At 37.3% G+C, this 19,652-nt stretch overlaps 1 protein-coding gene across 5 annotated transcripts in view; it reads right to left on the reverse strand.

Moving 5' to 3' along the window:
* The window catches only part of TEX15 (testis expressed 15, meiosis and synapsis associated), an 84,819-nt gene extending 65,233 nt beyond the window's left edge, over positions 1-19,586 (reverse strand). The window contains exons 1-2 of one of the 5 annotated variants that reach the window (XM_034647644.1): positions 19,390-19,586; positions 6,582-6,657 (exon numbers count right to left, since the gene is read on the reverse strand). The gene's annotated coding sequence lies outside the window, so the exon portion shown is untranslated. The other 4 variants (XM_034647645.1, XM_034647646.1, XM_034647647.1 and 1 more) reach the window with 4 other exon arrangements.
* Positions 19,587-19,652: the final 66 nt, after the last annotated feature.

Below are 19,652 nucleotides of genomic sequence, written 5' to 3' on the forward strand. Positions count from 1 at the left end.
AAAAAAAAAAAAAAAAAAAAAAAAAAAAAAGATTCTCTCTCTCTCTCCCTTTGCCCCTTCCTGCTGCACTCTCTCTAAAGTAAATAAATAAATCTTAAAAAAAAAAAAAAAGAAATATGATAGCAGGCAAGTCATCGGCTTGGTATATAGCAACCTTGGTTAGTTTCAACAGAAAATTTTCAATTCTATACCAGATGAACAACTAAGTGAGGCTAGAAAAAAAATACAGACAGAAGGGTTTAGACAAATTTGTGCTTAACAGATCTACAGTAAATATCTTCCCTGTTTCTTACCACTCATTCACGAGGTTTCATTATATACATAGATCTACAGTAAATATCCTCCCTCTTTCTTCCCACTCATTCACGAGGTTTCATTATATACATATGATTGATGACTGATATAATTATTGTATTATATCATTTCCAGGAAACATATTTTTTTCAAATTTCAATGTTGCTCAATCAGGACATTTATTAAAATCAATATGAATTTCAACATACTATTTATTATTTCCCCCACCAAAGATTACTATTAAGTTGATAGATCTTATATCAAATGGCAATCTACAACAGAAAAAACATAGACGTGTTACACAACTGAGTGGCAGCTGAATACTGTCAACAAAAAAATTGTGACCACCAAAATTTTACTCTTTTTCAATAATCCAAATGCATTCCATACTGTAACTATTACACTTTATAAATTTCCTAAAGTATACTGGCACTCAACCTGACCTAATACCTAGCCCATTACTGACAAAGAAAATAGGCCTTAATATTTTAGGAGGAACCTGAACAACCAGAATTATATTACTATATTAAAATTTGGCTTTAAATGATTTATTTAAGTTTAACATTTTTTATCAATCTGAATTCTTAGCTTTATTAAAGAAGTAACTATAAATTTAAAAACAGTATTAATTAGACTCTGTTTATCCTAACTGGAACCATCTCAGTGTTCTAAGACTCACTGATCTCGTGAAATGCAGAGATGGCGAGATCAAATCTCTAATTATACCACTGCTACTGGATTATATGATAACCTAATCAATAGACAAAGGATACTTTGATCAAATACTGTTGTTTTTGGTAGTTTTGGCTATAATCACCACTGAATATGAAATTGGTATAAGCAGAGATGGGGACTGTGCAACAAGAATGCCGCTGTTCTTACTGGTAAGACGGAAGTTTCACAATTCAGGTAACACCAGGAAAAAGAGGGCTGGGGTAGAAAGTTACAGAATCCTTAGCTCTTTTACCCTGCCTGGGTCACATAATGTTCCTACTTGGGTAAGAGAAAGTCTTTTGCTGGTGTGCAAGGTCTAAGATACTTGTATATATTTAACATATACCCTTTCTTAGAAAGCTACTGAAAGATGTGCTTTGGGGTGGAAAAAANAAAAAAAAAAAAACCCAACCCAAAAAGGCAAAAAAAAAAAAAAAAAAAAGAATGGATCCAACACAGGGCAATGACCCTAGGATGGATGAGAGTAGCACACAAGTTGTAGGAAATCATCAGTCTAGACTGAAGCAGGGAAATGGAGGGCTCTAAAACAGAATTCTCCATACACCTGAAACTAATATAACATTGTGTATCTACCATACTTCAATTAAAAAAGAGAATTCTCCAGGTTAAAAAGAAAAAGGAACTTACATATCTCAGCACCCAAAAACCATTACTGACAAGCACTAGCACATCTGCAGGAAAAAAAATTTATAGAAAAGCAGGCTAAAAAAGCAATTATTAATTCTAAGGAAAAAAGTTATAGACAGTCACAGATTTATTTATTTTAGAGAGAAAGAGAGTATGCACATGCAAGAGCAGGAGACATGAGATGCAGAGGGAGAGGGAGGAAAATCTCAAGAAGACTCAGCCCTGAGCACAGAGCTCAACGCAGGGCTGGATGGCAAGACTCTCAAATCATTGCCTTAACCAAAACCAAGAGCTGAATGCTTAACCAACGGCACCACCCAGATGCTCCTCATGGAAATGATTTTGAATGTGCTTCCTCTATTCCACTACTTGTAAGATTTTGATAAAGATCATCATTAATTATTTTTTTAAATGTTCGATAGAATTCACCAATGAAAACATGTGGTCTTGGGCTTTTCTGTGCTGGGAGATTTTGGATTCTCAATTCAACTTTCATTCTTGTTATTGTTCTAAGATTTCCTATTTCTTGGATTCAAGATTCATGATTCAATCATGGTAATTTGTGCATTTTTAGGAATTAACTGTTATTTTTTCCACTAAGTTATATGATGTTAGTATATACTTGTTTTTTTTGTTGTTGTTGTTTTTAAAGTTTTTTATTTTTTAAGTAATCTCTACACCCAATGCAGGGCTCAAATTCACAACCTTGAGATCAAGAGTTGCAAGCTCTTCTGACTGAGCCGGCCAGGTGCCCCAGTATATAATTGTTTATAGCGAAGTTATCACACTATGTATTTCTGTGGTTAACTGTTGTATTGTTTTCTCTTCCATTTCTCATTTTGGTTGAGTCCTCTCTCTGTTTTTTTTAGATTTCATTTTTAAGTAAGCTCTATACCCAACGTGGAGCTCAAACTTACAACACAGAGATCAATAGTCGCATTCTCTACTACCTGAGCCAGCCAGGCACTCCTCTTTTTTTTCTTAGTTAATATAGTTAAAGCACTGGCAATTTTATTTTTATTTTTTGAAAAACTGGTCATTACTTTCAATGTTATGCTATTGTTTATTCGGGTCTTTATTTATTTCTGACTTTTCTTTGTTGTTTCCTCCCTCTACTAAATTATATAGCTAAGTTTCTTCTTTCCCTAGTTCCTTTTAAGTGGTGACAACATAAACAGTTATATATTTGTAATGAAATAAGATACTGAGAACATAATATAAAATTTAAAGTTGGATATGAATATACAGTATAATCATTCATGACACTCTCTAGCAACAGTGGGCATTTCAGGGCAAAGGAAATCTAGAACCTTAGGAATATTATGAATGAAATAAGTGACCAGGAGCAAATTTAGCTTCAATCATGATACAAAGTATGACAAAAGAAGCTGGTAAAAACAAACAAACAAACAAACCACAATGGTTAAAGGGAAACAGGTTAGAAGGAAGCTAAAAAAGCACAATAGGAAAGATGGAATGGGAGGCATGTCAAAAGACTGCAGTCAAAAAGGTAAAGAGGGGCGCCTGGGTGGCTCAGTCAGTTGAGTGTCTGACTCTTGATCTCAACTCAGGTCTTTGATCTCAGGGTCATCAGTTCAAGCCCTGTGCTAGGCTCCACGCTGGGGCATGGAGCCTACTTAAAAAAAAAAAAAAAAAAAAAAAAGTTAAAGAGAGTGTCTGCAGCACTAGCACAATGGCCAGTATTGGTTTCTGGTAATGAAGAGTCTCCAAGTGAAAATGAAGCATTACACCGAGGAGACCAAAAGCAGAAAAATCCAGACCCATGGAAAGGAATGGGGTGGTGACAGAAAACTGGAAGGAAAAATTCCTTTTGATGCCATAATAAACAAATAGAACACTCAGAGGGAAAATATAAATACTGGGGGAATTTTCAAAGCTCTCGAACAGGTGAGGCTGAACTAACATAAAATAGCAAGGTCATAATCAAAAGGATAGTGATCTGTAACAAGAGAAGAAAAAAAGCTCATACCAAAAAAACCCCATATAGCATAATGAACACCTAACTTTACACAAACAGATTTTCAACAAATGTCTGTTAAATTAGGGAGGGGGGACTGAAAGATAAAGTTAAACAATACATTGTTTTTCATGGACTAGAAGCTTATAACCCCTTGAAGGAGCAGAGAATGCCCCTAAACTGCTATCAGTAAAATCTGTAAGTTAATTCTTTTGTTTCACTTACGGAATGTTGTTGACTTTTGTTTATCAATTTGGGCAGCAGCATCTGGCTGAGCATCAGATCATTTCTTCTTACTGATTTCAGATTCAACATCTATGTAGCCTTACTATGCAACACATATCCCATTAGATAAATTTATAAGTTATCCAAAGGTTTATATGTCAACACTTTGTGAACACAAACATTTATTTTTTATTATTTTATGTCTTGAGAGAGAGAGAGAGAGCAGGCATGAGTGGGAGGGCAGGGAGGAAGAGGGAGAGAGAGAATCCGAAGCACGCTCCACGATCAGCGTGAAGCCTGATGTAGGGCTTGATCCCACAACCTCAAGACCATGACCTGAGCCTAAACCAAGAGCTGGATGCCCAACTGACTGAGCCACCCAAGTGCCCCTACACTTTGTAAACATACACATTTAAAGAAAGCTCAATTTTATCACTGGGGTGACTCAGGAAGCTCTATACTTATCTCTCTTTCAAGTTCTTGAGGTTTGGCTTATGAGGACAGAAGGACTTGGGAATGCCTAAATGCAGAAAAATGATAATCACAAGTTACTTTTTTTTTTTTTTTTTAAACTGCCCCTTAGGAGCACCTGGCTGGCTTAGTGGGTGGAACATTCAGATCTTCATCTCGGGGTTGTGAGTTCAAGCCCCATGTTGGGTGTAGAATCTGCTTACGTAAATTAAAAAACAAAAAACACAAACCCACCCCTTATCCACAAAAAGTAGAAATTATTAAATAAAAGACATTTCTAGATCATCTCCATCTTCTTCATATAAAATTACTGGAAAACTTAAAATAACAAAGGAAGCTTGAGTAGTTTTATTATACTTTTAATTTTATTTAAGATGGACATTAGGACTATGTTATTTTTCTGATCATCCTGTTTATTCTGCCACTGCCAAATTTCAGTATCTTTTAGAAAGAGCACCATGTGGAGATTAGCAATCCTTTTGGAAAGATGAGCCATCTGTTGAGTCCTACTTCCCTTGAGGCCATTACTGTGAATCAGAGACAAGGGTTTATAATAACTACACAGTAATTCCAGTAGCTACCTGGATTCACAACAGCGAATAACGAGGAAGATTAGAAAAAAGAAAAAGCCAACATAATTCCCAGGAGAATAGCTCTACACTGTTGATCCTTGTTTTACTGAGGTTTAGAAGAAGGTTTAGACAAGTAGAACCTGTGTTCTGAAAACCACTGCCCATATCAACCACTTCTCTAGAAAGATGTGCTGTATCAAAAGAAAATATCATACATTAGATTGCACTATTTATTTAAACTCCTAGAGATTTATAGTAAAATTACACTAATTTGGACTACTAGGGAAGAATAAAATCTTACTACCTGGGGGAGAACGTAATAAATATATTATGAAATGTTAACAAATAAAAATCTGAGAATATCAAATAAAAATTAAGAGAAACTCTCAGATTTGTTTTGAAGACTTTGCTAAGGTTGAATAAGCAATTTTCTCCCCAGATGCAAGAAAGTCTGGACCTGATCACAGTGATTAGTTAAAACATTCATAGAAAAATATCTTAATTTCTCAGGCCCAGTTACAAGTAGCTGAGGCTCACTTGGCTACAGAGTTCAAACTCCTGTGACTTAACAATCCAACTTCTCACTTTCCATCCAAATTGTCTTTATGAAATTACCTTGAAAAAGAATGTTTTTGTAGTATTTATGATATAGTAAAGAAAGGACTTTATACAAGAAGTCAGCAGACATGGCTTTCTTGTCCTGATTCTGCCACTCACTAAATGTGTGCTCCTAAGCTTTACTTTTCTCATCTGTGTTTCAGTAAGGCTTAAAGCTGTACTGTAAACTATAAAATGTTTTGCTTCCTCCTATACCTACCCTTCTTTCTACCACTTTCAGACTCTATTTGTTTACATTTTTTCTGTAGTTGCACATACAGGCATATGCAAGAAATAGTACAGTGTATGCAAGTTGATGTGATAACAGTGTGACAGCTTCGTAAGTTAAAAAGCCTTGATACCTCTCCTAACATTTAAACTACTTAGAAAACTTATTTCCTTAGAGTCCTTCTGTCTATGATTATGGCACTTTTATTTCTTAAATGTCAACAGCTGTTCTAATTTCCATCCTCTGAGATGTTTTGTTTTTAGAATTAAGCAAATACAATTTAAAACCCATCTGATTAATATGTGGCTGACCAAATGTAACAATACCACTTTTTTGGGGTAGTTTGATTAACAGAAATATGTGTGCACACAATACCACTTTTGATTAAAAATGAAGCAATGAAAAAAATCTGGCTACAAAATAACTATTTTCTTATTCTGTTTAAGTACTACTTCAAAGGCAATTCCAAACCTTGAATAACACAAATGTTCTAAGCAATATCTGCACATTAGCCTGACTTTCCATTTTACTTATTCAAAAATTGAATACTGTATGGTAAAGGTCAGTTTTGTATGGGCCAATGTTCTCCACTGGACTATAATTTACCCATTTTTCGATCTCCAACATCAATCACAGAACCTCACAAAATAAGTACCCAATAACTATTTACTGCAAAAGATACTTTTAAAGTATTCCTCCAATGTGTGAAAAAATACACATATTCCTCACATCTTTTTTATTGTCAAATTATTTATAAGTCAATTATCAAGTAGATTACCGATAGTGAGTTGAAAAAAATCAATACAGTATTAGAAATAACAGCAGTAGCAAAAGCATTACTTGAAATACTTACCACCCCTCAATGGAATCTACCATCATACAGTTATGCTCAGGATTCAGTCCATACATGAAAAATGACAAAGGAATACCTATAAAAAAAGAAAAAGGAAGACATGAAGAGAATTATGGTCGGAAGCTCCCTTCAGAATAAGCACTTTATTATCCTCTCCAGTTTTTCCTCCTGATTTCTGCTTTCCTTTTAGTCCTGTTTCATTTGGGGGGAGGAAGGAATCTGTTTGCCACATATCTCAGTGCCTTCTCTATCACACCCTTGCATTCTTTCTCCTTTTCCTCTCTCCTCTTTTCTCCCCCACTCATTCTGTTTTTTTATTAGTGAAACATCCAGCAAAACTTTGGACTCCAAATTCTAGAGTTCTTCTTTTTTCCAATTTAAGCGCTCAAGAAAATAAAAAAATTATTATTTTTAAAGATTTTATTTATGTATTTAAGACAGCACACGCACAAGTGGAGGAGGCAGAGGGAGAAGCAGACTTCCCTGTGAGCAGGGAGCCCGATGCAGGACTTGATCCCAGGACCCCAAGATCATGACCTGAGCCACCCAGGTGCCCTGAAAAAGGTATTTAAAATAGACACTGTTGATTTACTTTTGAAAAGAAAACATTACTACTACCCATTTTAAAACTGTAAAAGCAAAAGAACGTTACCCTTTACTGATTATTTTGCCCATGTTTTAGGCAAGTGCTTTAATGAAGTGTCATTGCCAAAGAGACCCAAAGAAATAAAAGTAGAGAATATAAAGAAACAATCAGCAGTAAGTTTAATCAAAGTAATAGGGATGAGAGACTGACATGTGAAAATAAAATGCCAAATAATCAGGAAACTAAAAAAAAAATTTTTTTAAGATTTTATTTATGTATTTGACAGACAGAGTAAATACAAACAGGGGGTGCAGCAGGAAGAGGGAGAGGGAGAAACAGGCTCCCAGAGTAGGGAGCCTCACTCTGGAAGCCTGACTTGGGGCTCCATCCCAGGACCCTGGGATCATGACCTGAGTGAGCCAAAGGCAAATGCTTAAACCACCTGAGCCACCCAGGCACCTTAGAAACTAAAAATTCTGAGAATTAATAGTGATGGTCTATCACTCACAAATTCCCATGATAAGAGCTGGCATTCACATTAGAATATCAATAATGGTATGAAATATTTAGTAATAATTATATGGATAATATTTACATTTGGAAATTCATGTGTGGCATTTCCATATCTACTGTAATTATGGTAAGTTAAAGGATACTTTTTAAGTCAGTGCATTAATAATAATCTGAAGCAAACTTGTAAATTAACACAACTAGAGTGTATAAAAAACAAATATGTATAAGGATGTAAAAGTTACCAGTACTCAATTTAATCATGAAAGTTGTTCAAGAAAAGACAGTAACACAAAAACACTTGCGCAGAGGTGTTACAGACTTTCTGAAATAGCAAAACAGTGGCAGATCCCTGAAATACTGGCTACGGGGACACTGAAATTACAGAGCAACACCAACTACAGATTTAACAAAGAAGGTACTGATTTGGTAAACTTTTCCATAAATTCATGGGAGACAGGGCGCCTGGGTGGCTCAGTTGTAAGCATCTGCCTCTGGCTCAGGGCGTGATCCTGGCATTACGGATCGGGCCCCCCATCAGTCTCCTGTGCTGGGAGCCTGCCTCTTCCTCTCCCACTCCCCCTGCTGTGTTCCCTCTCTCGCTGGCTGTCTCTCTGTCAAATAAATAAATAAAATCTTTTAAAAAAAAATTCGGGGAGACATTCCATTAAAAGAAAAAAACTGTCTTCTAGACCCTTCTCTACGAGAACCTATCAACTACAGTAACATTGAATTTAATTTGCAGAGGCATATACGTGTTTTATGGGTATGGCTGAAAATACTCGTTCAACTAGTTTCTACTAAATATGAGAATTCTATATTCACTGATACACTTCAGATTTTCTTCTTTAGATCTATCCATTTAGCAAGAAAAAAAGGCTTATGAAAGAGTTGGGGGGGAAGCCTCAGTTTCACCTCATTTTAATCTGTTTCAGGAGATGCTAAGAATGTATTATTATATGTAAGGATTGAAGTGACAGTCAAATCTACAAAACTGTTTAGTTGTGAGAAAAAATCCACAAGAAATGTCAACTTTCCCATTCTTTAGGAACTTGTATTTAAGTACAGAAAATACAGAAACAGATCAACTTAAAATAAACAAGCAACACGTGTTTAGGTATAAAATTATATTGGAAATTAAGTAAGCTTGCTATGAATTTGTCAATTAACACTAAGTGGAGCACAGAATGTTGGAATGGTGAGCCAAGGTCAACAAAAGACCACAAGAGGAACTGAAGAGAAATTTCTTACAGGTCCTGAAGGAAGTACCTGACATGCCTCAAGGGACCACGGGGAGATCAAGGCAGAGTGCAAACAGAGAGGCAAGACCTGGGCACAGCAATAAATATACATGAAAAGGGCTTGAGAAATGAACTGGTAATTCTTAGACCTTTCTTTTCTGGAGTGCCCAGATTTTATGACGCCTGATTATCTGGATTGGTGGTTAGGGTCTGTGGGTGGAGTGTTTTGGGGTTCCAGGGCTAAGCTGTTGGTCAACTCAAACCAAAAGAACAGAGTTTTGCTAAACTATGCTGGGGTCTTATTAAGCGTGCTTCGAGGAAAGGAAACGGGAGACAGGAGACTGCTGATCAGAAGGGCTGCCGGGAAGTCATTTCGGAAACTTCCATTTGCTTGTGACTTCTGAGGACTAGTATCTAGCGCATGCATTTGCATGAGGGGGTTGGTGTCAGTTTAAGGTCACCAAAAGCTGCCTGGCCAAACAAAATGATTGCTGAGGCAGCAATACCGTGAAGTAGCTTAGCTAAACTCAACAACGCTTGAGGTGAAAAGAAGCAGAGAAGCAGAGAAATGGTCAGTGTGGCAAGTTTTGGGTAAAGAATCTATAATTCAATTATTTAGGTGGCTGAGTTTTGAATCAGTTTTTAAAGAACTATGAAAAAAGTCTTGAGTTGAAAAAGATTTTAATAGAATCCTCTAAAAAAATATTATTCAGTAAGTGTGTTACCCAGTTATATGCTATACTTTCCAAATTGTAGATCACTGGCTACACAAGCAGCAGTAGCTAACATTTAGGAAATTACTTATATTTCTGGTCTCAGTGAACCAAGGGTGCTTCTCAAATTGTGGTCTCTAAACAGCAGCATCCATATCACTTGGGAACTTGCTGGCTATGCAAATCTTCTGGTCCACTCTAGACTTACTGAATCAGAAACTCTAGAGGCACCTGGGTGGCTCAGTTGGTTAAGTGTCTGCCTTTGGCTCAGGTCATGATCTCAGGGTCCTGGGATCGAGCCCCAAGTTGGGCTCCCTGTTGAGGGTGGAGTCTGCTTGTCCCTTGCCCTCTGCCCTTCCCTGCTCATGCTCACTCACTCACTCTCTCAAATAAATAAAATCTTAAAGAAGAAGAAGAAAAGAAACTCTAGGAATTAGGCCCAGCAATCTGTGATCTGACAAGTTCTCCACGTGATTCTGATGTTAGCTAGGTTTGAGATCTAGTAGATCAATCAGAGGAAAGCATCGAATCAATCAGCTACGTAAGAGTTATTTCTTTTTTTCCCTTCTTTTTCATTTTTAGTATTAGCAATCTCTTTCAACCAGTCACTATTAGGATAAAGAAATGTTCTTAACTGGAAACCATTTTCAGTCTTAATGCTCCTGCAAAGGAAGAATCTAAAAGAAATGAAAAAAAGAATGTGGTTTTCCTCTTTTGGGGTGGGAAGGAAGGCAGGCAATCGTTTAACAAGTATTCATCAAGCAGCTACGTTGTTCCAGGTACTCAGCAAGAAGGAAAGACAAGGAAGTAAAAAGAACTCTGAAAGCCACTAACAATTTCAATTTGGGTACCATTCAACATAATTAACACAATGTAATTAACAATGTAATTGCCTATTCCTGGTGTACTCATAGGCAATAATACCACATAAGTAATAACTGTATGTATACTGAAGCAATGGACTAGCAAAGCAAAAACATATGGCCCATCCCTGATGATCTAGGGTTAGTGGTTCTCAATTTTTGACATGTTATCAGAATTGCCTGAAGGGCTTATTAAAACACAGGTTACTGGGTCCCACCTCCAGAATTTCTAATTCAGTATGTCTGAGATGAGGCCCAAGAATTTTTTTTCTAATAAATTCCCAGATGATGCTGATGGTCCAGGGACCACACCTTGAAAACCACCAATCCAGATAATCAGGCATCATAAAATCTGGGCACTCCAGAAAAGAAAGGTCTAAGAATTACCAGTTCATTTCTCAAGCCCTTTTCATGTATAGTTGTTGCTGAGATTTAGTCTGTTACCATGATAGCAAAGAGAATAGGGAACAGATGGATTACCTTTTAAACTATGTGGTTTAACTATTTTATCACAACCCATGTTCCGTTGTCTATGTTGCCTCAACCAACCTCCAATATGAGGGATTTCCTAAACTAGAAGCAAAAGCTAGTACTCAGACATTTCCATGATTTTGTTGTGACTCTGAACTCCTACACATTTTGTTTTAATGTCCTCTACTGTATGAGTGGATTTCTCTAAAAATTTGGGGAAGGCGCTCCCTTCAGGCCCAAGGAGGATCCTGTATCTAATTATAGATGGTCAAATGAGAGCAAAGTTAAAAGTAATTTATACCTTTTAAAAGACTATCCCAAGAGTCTAGCCTATGGGAAAGAGTACTTCTAGTCCAGCTGCTTTCCATCAGGGGAATAATTAAAGTTAAGGGGCCCCCAAAGGTTTCTTTCCCTGTGGAGTCTAGGAGCTTTGGGAAAAATAGATCAGGTTCCACAAAGAGGCCAGGGTCATCCTGGCTACCCAGAAAGGTGAGAAAACAGCTCAACTCTTATCAAGTCAATCCTCCAGTCCTAGCTCTTCCTTCAACCTTTTCAAGTACCCAAGTTCTGACTGGCTTAAGCAAAACAGAACCACTCTACCACAAAGTAAACTAGCAAAGGATCATTTGCATCTTATCGTACAACATGGAAAAAAACCTGGATTACCTATCTTTCTCCTATATATCAACCTGTTTTATAATTTATAGATGAACACAAAGGTTAATTGTTACTACTTAGTGAGCCCAATTATTAAATACAACGAATGCCTTCCTCCAAGTTAGTGTATTGAAAACTAGTCAAAAGCAAATGAAATAATAAGAGAGGCACCACCTTCCCAGCCTAAGCCACTTCTTTCCTCCCTATGCAGATATAAACAGAGAGATGGCCTGAAAATCAGATGTACTGCCAAAAGGGTGTAAAATATGGATGTCAATTATGCTACCAGGCTGTGAAATATTAAGAATAGATCAATCAATCGAACTCCAAACTGAGTGCATTCTCTGTGTAACAGAAGAAAATTACATACAAAAAGAGTCAGGGAATTGTTGTAAAAGCACAGGAATAAGATTAGTAGCTAATCTATTGCCGCTATGAGATTTTAAAAAAGACATTAGGGAAATACAAAGGAATAATCAGATGATTAAAGATAATGACATCCGGGGCGCCTGGGTGGCACAGCAGTTAAGCGTCTGCCTTTGGCTCAGGGCGTGATCCTGGCGTTATGGGATCGAGCCCCACATCAGGCTCCTCCGCTATGAGCCTGCTTCTTCCTCTCCCACTCCCCCTGCTTGTGTTCCCTCTCTTGTTGGCTGTCTCTCTCTCTGTCAAATAAATAAAATCTTTAAAAAAAAATGACATACAATTTTCAAGGGAATTAAACACATGAAACTCTTGAAAGAGAAAGAATAATAAAGAGTTCCTTCGTTAATCCTTGTAGAAAATTTATCAGTTATTTTCTCCAACAAAGTAATCTCTAAAATTGGTCTTATCTAAAAACCCACAAAATTCATCTTTTTTTAATTAAAAAAATTTTTTATTATGTTAGTAACATTAGCTTTTGAGGTAGTGTTCCACGCTTCATTATTTGTGTGTAACATCCAGTGGTCATTGCAATGCATGCCCTCCTTAATACCCATCACCATGCTAACTCATCCCCCCATCCCCCTCACCTCTGAAACCCCAAGTTTGTTTCCCAGAGTCCATAGTCTCTCATGGTTCGTTTGATCGCCCCTCTAATCCCCCCTCATTTTTCCCTTCCTTCTCCTGATGTCCTCCATACTATTCCTATGTTCCACATATAAGTGAAACCATAAGATAATTGTCTTTCTCTGCTTGACTTATTTCATTAAGCATAATCCCCTCCAGTTCCATTCATGTCAATGCAAATGGTGGGTATTCATCCCTTCTGATGTCTGAGTAATATTCCATTGTATATAAGAACCACATCTTCTTTATCCATTCATCTGTTGAAGGGCATCTAGCCATCAGGGAAATTCAAACCAAAACCATACTGAGACACCACCCTACATCAGTTAGAATGGCAAAAATTAAGGCAGGAAACAACAAATGTTGGAGAGGATGTGGAGAAAGGAGAACCTTCTTACATTGTTAGAGGGAATGCAAGTTGGTACAGCCACTCTGGAAAACAGTATGGAGGTTCCTCAAAAAGTTAAAAATAGAGCTACCCTATGACCCAGCAATTGCACTACTGGTATTTACCCCAAAGATACAGATGTAGTGAAAAGGGGCACATGCATCGCAATGTTCATAGCAGCAATGTCTACATAGCCAAACTATGGAAGGAGCCAAGATGCCCTTGAACAGATGAATGGATAATAACCCACAAAATTCATTCTTATGAATGTATACAGGTAATACATGAAACATTGTTTGATAAATTTCTAACTAGGACTGACCAACACTGAATCAACTTTTCCTCTTGCACTGAACTGTTTTCTAATTAAAAACCAACAGTATTCATCAGATTGCCCTTTAATGTCAATGAATGGTACACTGAATCATTCTTGCTACTCAAGGTGTTCTTTTCATTTAAAAATATTAAGTTATCTTTCTGTGTTGGTCCAAGGAATTTAATAGCAGTTTCCTTTCTACACATGTTGTATGGAAAATGTAGCCACCAATCATCAGTCACTTATTCCAGGCCTGCTGAACCTAAAAGAAATGCATGGTTGAGATCAGAAAGGTAAAATAATTTTTTAAAAGATAACTATTTAATATTGGATCATGTATATCTGTAATGGAGTCATATCCAGCAAACACTAATATGCAATTATAATTCTAAATAAATTTATCTAATTATATATTCTTCTAATAAAAGAATCAGGGCGTTCATTTAAAAGTTACTCTTTTTCCATATTTAAGTTAAATGTGAGAAGATAACAACTAGCAATAATAATGTGCATCCTTACTAATATTCCCATCAAGAATGGACTTTAATATAATTTGTCTATTTCTAACATCATATTCATTTTAAGATTCTACCTGACTGTAATAACAAGCAGTTTTCTCAAAAATTCCATAGAAGCAATTTAATAATGCAACTGTCTAAAGGGCACCTGGGTGGTTCAGTGGGTTAAGCATCTGACTCCTGAAATCTGCTCAGGTCATGATCTCAGGGTCCTGAGATCGAGCCCTGCATCGAGCTCCACCTCAGGCTCCACACTGGGCATGGAGCCTGCTTAAGATACTCTCTCTCCTTCCACGCTCCCCACTCCCCCGGCTGCCTCTCTCTTTTTCTCTCTGCCTCCCTCTCTTAAAAAAAAGATACTGAAATAAACCTGGTGGGGATTATACCAAGTAGACAGACTGTAGACTTCAAAGAAATTGTATGCAATATTTGAGTATTATGGAGTCTCTAGAAGCAAACTAGCTAAAACATCGATTACAGCACCCTAGGCAGAGAAATGAACTTAGGTCATTTCTGCTAATTTCTGTTAGACCAAAAATTTTAGTACAACTTTTAGATAGCCCATCAATATAGGGTGAACAAAACAGAACAATTTGCCCTTAGTTTTTCAGACTCAGAAAATCTGCAGCAATTAATTTTCCTAAAAAAAAAAAAAGTGTAAGTGGTTCAAATAAACTGTTTTTAAAAGAAAATTATTTGACTTGTTCATGCCATAGATCAGAGATAAATATTTTTGATGACAGTTTGGTAAAGCCAGATCACCTCGTTCCAAATCCTGTTCTGCCCCTTTCTAACTATGCAACTCCAGACCAGTTACTTAATCTCTCTGTGCTTCAGTTTCTTCATATATTAAAAATAGGAAAATTAACAAATATCTACTCGTTAATTCCGTTAATCAATACTCTCCCGCTGTACGATTAACTAAATTAATATGTACAATACATACAACACTGACTAACTTACAGAACAAAGTGCTAAATATTGGTTATTATTATTAGTGCATTTTTTTAAAAGATTTTATTTGTTTATTTGACAGAGATAGAGACAGCCAGCGAGAGAGGGAACACAAGCAGGGGGAGTGGGAGTGGGAGAGGAAGACGCAGGCTCATAGCGGAGGAGCCTGATGTGGGGTTCGATCCCATAACACCGGGATCACGCCCTGAGCCAAAGGTAGACGCTTAACCGCTGTGCCACCCAGGCGCCCCATATTAGTGCATGTTTAATTACATAAGGAGATAGAATTTTTAAATTCTTACAAGCTTAATGTTAATCATCTAATATTCATCCTCTTTTTTTCAAATAGTTATTTTATTGACCTGTGAAGCCCTATTCTCTTTTTAGCTTTAAGAGAGAACAAAAATATATAAAGTGCAAGTATTTGTATGTGCTAAATACCTCAGATGGGCAGGCACATAATAAACTTGGAAAAACTACAATACTAGGTTTGGTTGATTGAAATGGGCTTGAAAGACACGTGCAAAAACGAAAGGTTGGATTTTTGAGATAGAAAGATGGATTTGTGGAATTTTTCTTTAAAATCTGTCCTTTTGCTCTTTGCTGAAGTTGCTTCCTATTCCTTGCCTAAATTTGTCATCATATACAATATACCCTACAGAATATAAAGGATATATAAACCTGGAGAGTGTTCTGCTGGGCAGGGTGAGTCAGCTGGAGAGGGATGATGCTGTGTGGTTTCATTCACATGTGGAAATTAGGGGATAAAACAGATACGCAAGGGGGTCAGGGGGAGAGAGTGGCAAACCAAGAGACAGACTCTTGGATGTGGAGACGAAATTGGTGGTGGTGGGGGGATGGGTGATGGGGATTGCTGTGGTGGGCAGCAGGTGTTGTGTGGAAGTGTTGAATCACTACGTTGTACACTTGAAATTGGTGTTGCACTGTGTGTTAGCACTGTGTGTTAGCTAACTGGAATTTGAAATAGAAACTTAAAAAACTGGAATTTGAATAGAACCTTAAAAAAAAAGCCCTATGCCCCAAGGTCAAAGGGCTTACAGACTTCCCTGACCACTATTACAATATGTAATTCTAATAAAGAATTTGTTGATTTTATAAAAGCTTTATCCCGTTTGGATTTGTTCTTTTATATTAATGGCACAAAACTGTGGCAATGCTTTCATCTATTTATATTAGGAAATATTTGTTCATATCATCCTTTACATAATTTGTTTTTTGCTCATAGATCCTGTTAAGACCTGTCATTAAAATGCTTACATGAACTTGAAATGTCTCTCTAAAAGCTTTACTTGTAAGCCACAGAGTACAGAACACTGGCCTATCTAAAAAGTCACAACAAGGTGCAACTGTAGACTAATGAAAGCAGCAAAGGATTGGCAGTGAAAAACTTAAGTTTGAGTCCTAGTTCTGCTAATATCTAGCTATTTCAGTTTATAAAATTGGTAATGTGTTCCTGTAAACCAACCTCAAGTTTATTACAACTAAATCCGTTTTGGGGCAGAGGGGCTCACACCTTTTAGAGCCTCATGACTCTAAATGACGTATGTGTTTTCCTCAGCAAAAATCAACACAATCCACACATTTTCTGCAGACAATCAGGGGCTTCAAAAAACCACTGAAGTCCATGTATCCTAAGAATCTCTAGACAAGAGTATTACAATGGTCCCCGCTGATTTAATATAAAAAATACCGTTTGTTCATTTTTCTCCTCTTTCTTCCTCTTTCTCACATACACACTTCGCAGTTTGGCTGTTCTATCTATAAACATACCAGTGCTAACAAGCTTATGCTTATAAAAGTGAAAAAGAAATTAAATTTTACCTTCATTGGCAAAAAGTGTTTCTCCCCTTGAGGTGTGTGTGCAGGTTTCACAACTTACCCTGACAAGCTAGATACAACAGTAATTTTCTCTATCATAATATTGTCCTCCAAATCCTCAAGTTGAGTTATAGATTAAAAAACTTGTCAGAAAAAATTAAAAATAAAAACATTTTTATATATCTAGGGTCTAATAAGCACTACCAAAGCCATCCAATACGAAAATTATGTTCTGATAAGGATTTAATTGTTCACATATATCCACAGCCGCACTAGTGAAAGCAGGAGCAGCAGCTTTGCCGAAGTCTCAGCTGTTGTAATTAAAGACAGACTCTCAGGAGCAACTATCATTAGTTTCAAAGAGCAGTAATTACAAAGGCTTTGCATTATGTGGATTATACATGCCAAGGATATAGAGTTGCTACCAGACTTCAGGGACTATCTTAACAGACAAAATTGCTCATTAAAGCAATCATCAAGTTTATTCAATGTAGGAGTTTAAAATTCTCTGAAGTTTGCTCAGCTTACTATGCAACTTTACTTCACCTTGTAAAATAGAGCTATTCCTAAAAAAGTTAATTTCTGACAATCTAAGCCTACATCTGGACTAACTTCATAAAACTGAAAGTATTACAAAGTAAAAACAAATCAGCCTAAAAACAGCACTTATAAACACAAAAAATATCAATGAATAAAACACTGGTATTCTGGAAATATTTGTTAAACAAAAAAAGTTCCTTTTTGACAAATAAAAATAAGCAAGAAATATTAATAAAAAAAGGTTAAGAGCTAAAGGAAAACTAATCCCAACTGTGCAACATATTCATGGTTTGCAGTTAATCAGATTCCATCACATCTAACAGGATAACATGCAGGAACTTCAAATCCCCTAAATCCTCCTTCATGAAAGCAAAAGTATTTAGAAATAAATGAGAGAAAAAACAGGAAAACAGCAAAACCACACCAAAGTAACACATCTATTAAAAACATAATTGACAGTTTTCTAAAATTATCTTCAAGTATTGTGAAAATGGTGATTGTTTTCTCTAATTTAAAAATTCTGCAATCCAGGTACAGTATATCATCCTTCAGTATAATAAAAAATAACTTTATAAAAGTGCCTAGTAGTTGATGTACTGAGAGAAAAAGTGATCCTCAAGTCACTTGCAATTGAGTAAAGAACCATGATATATTTTATTAATAAAGTACTATAATTATATTTTACTGGTTGTATAAAACATTTACAAAATTTAAATATAAGCGACATATAACATTTTACTAGTTTCAGGTATAAGACACAATGATTTCACATGTATATACTGCAAAATGATAAAACATTTTTAACATATTAAACTATAAACATATGGCTGAAATACATACTAAAATTAAAATTATCACTGGCCACTAAATTAAAATTTCAGAAAATGTAAATAAAAGTTATCATGCTATTTTTCCTGCTGGTTAACTAACCTCTAAAGAGAATTCCAATTTTTCCCTAGTCATGATTTCTTCAATCAATTTTTTAAAGTTTTATTAAGTAATCTCTACACCCAACGTGAGGCTCAACTTCATGACCCCGAGATCAATAGTCGGTTGCCTTTCTGACTGAGCCAGTCAGAGGCCCCGAATTTTTCAATAAAATTTTAAAAAGAAAATGTGCATGGCTATTAAAGACGCTTCAGGCATTGTCTCCAAAATTTTGACATCTTTTCGATTAGGTTCAGATTTTAAAATATCTGGGCAATAAGATATAAAGACAGCTTTGGCATGTGTCTGTTTAAATTAGAAGCTTTGAAGAAAATGAGCAATGACAGAACATTGAAAATATCTATAAGTAATGATTTCACTCCTTCAGTCCCCTTGGCCTCTAATGTCAAAATGTACCCTCCTTTCCAATGAACAACGACATATTTTGAATGAAGCCTAAAACCTTTTTAGACTATCTAATAATTTAACTATTTTTAAAATGTGAATTCAATGACCCTTTTCTTAAAGCTTGTACCATTTCTATTCCCTCAACTCATACACAAAACACATAATTGCCAAAAAGCAAATTCAAAAACTTAAATGAGCGAATTATAATTTTGTGTTACTTCCACTTTATACTTCGAAATAGTCCCACATTCAGCTGTCACCCCAAAAGGCAAACAATGCACTTACGGTGTTGGGGTGCTTTACATTGCACTTGGAGCCCACAGTTTTTAAAACTTGAGGGGAACGGTGTTCTCTTTTACAGCCTCGGAGTTACCAATAACCCTCGACCTTTCCACTTCCTGGAACATCATGACTAAACAGTGTTTTCCACCCGGCCACCAGGGGGGCCGTGTACCTACCTCAAGCTGAGCATTCCAAATAAAATCAATCATCAGTGGAAATGACAGAAACTCAGTAGGAATGGGTGGAGCTGGTGGCTCATATTCAACTACCTGACGGCCTGGAGACTTTTTCTGCACCCACGCCACTGTGGGACCCGAAAAGTTTCAGTATGTTCAAAGAGATGAACCAAGAAGTCAAGAACTATCAAGGCGAAGCAGTCTCGCAAAACCTCCACTCTGCCCTTACAACGGCCAAAGCGCCACGGACACGCGGCGGCCGCTTCCCTGGGCGCGTAGGTCCGCCCGCCCGCCAGCCCGGTCGGCCGTCGGGGGATGCTCACCTCGGGCTCACCCTGCACGCCCGCCTCCCGAGCCGCCCTCGCCTACCCGAACGCCCCCACGCCCACCGGCTCCTGCAGCGAGGACAGCGAGCGGCCGGCGCCGGCGGGCATCGCCCGAGCGCGGGCTCTGCTCCTCCGAGACGCGCCGCGCGGAAAGCCCTGGTGGCCCGGGCGGCTCAGCGCCTCGCCACGCCGCGAGAGCAGCAGTCACCCGGGCGGCGTTTGGCGCTCCCTGCCGCCACGCTCCGGATGGGTAGTGCGTGGGTCCGAAGTAGCGGCCGGAGTGGGCGGTGCCCCGGGCGAAGCCCC

This window comes from Ailuropoda melanoleuca, chromosome 18 (genome assembly GCF_002007445.2).
Source record: "Ailuropoda melanoleuca isolate Jingjing chromosome 18, ASM200744v2, whole genome shotgun sequence".
NCBI classification, from domain to species: Eukaryota; Metazoa; Chordata; class Mammalia; order Carnivora; family Ursidae; genus Ailuropoda; species Ailuropoda melanoleuca.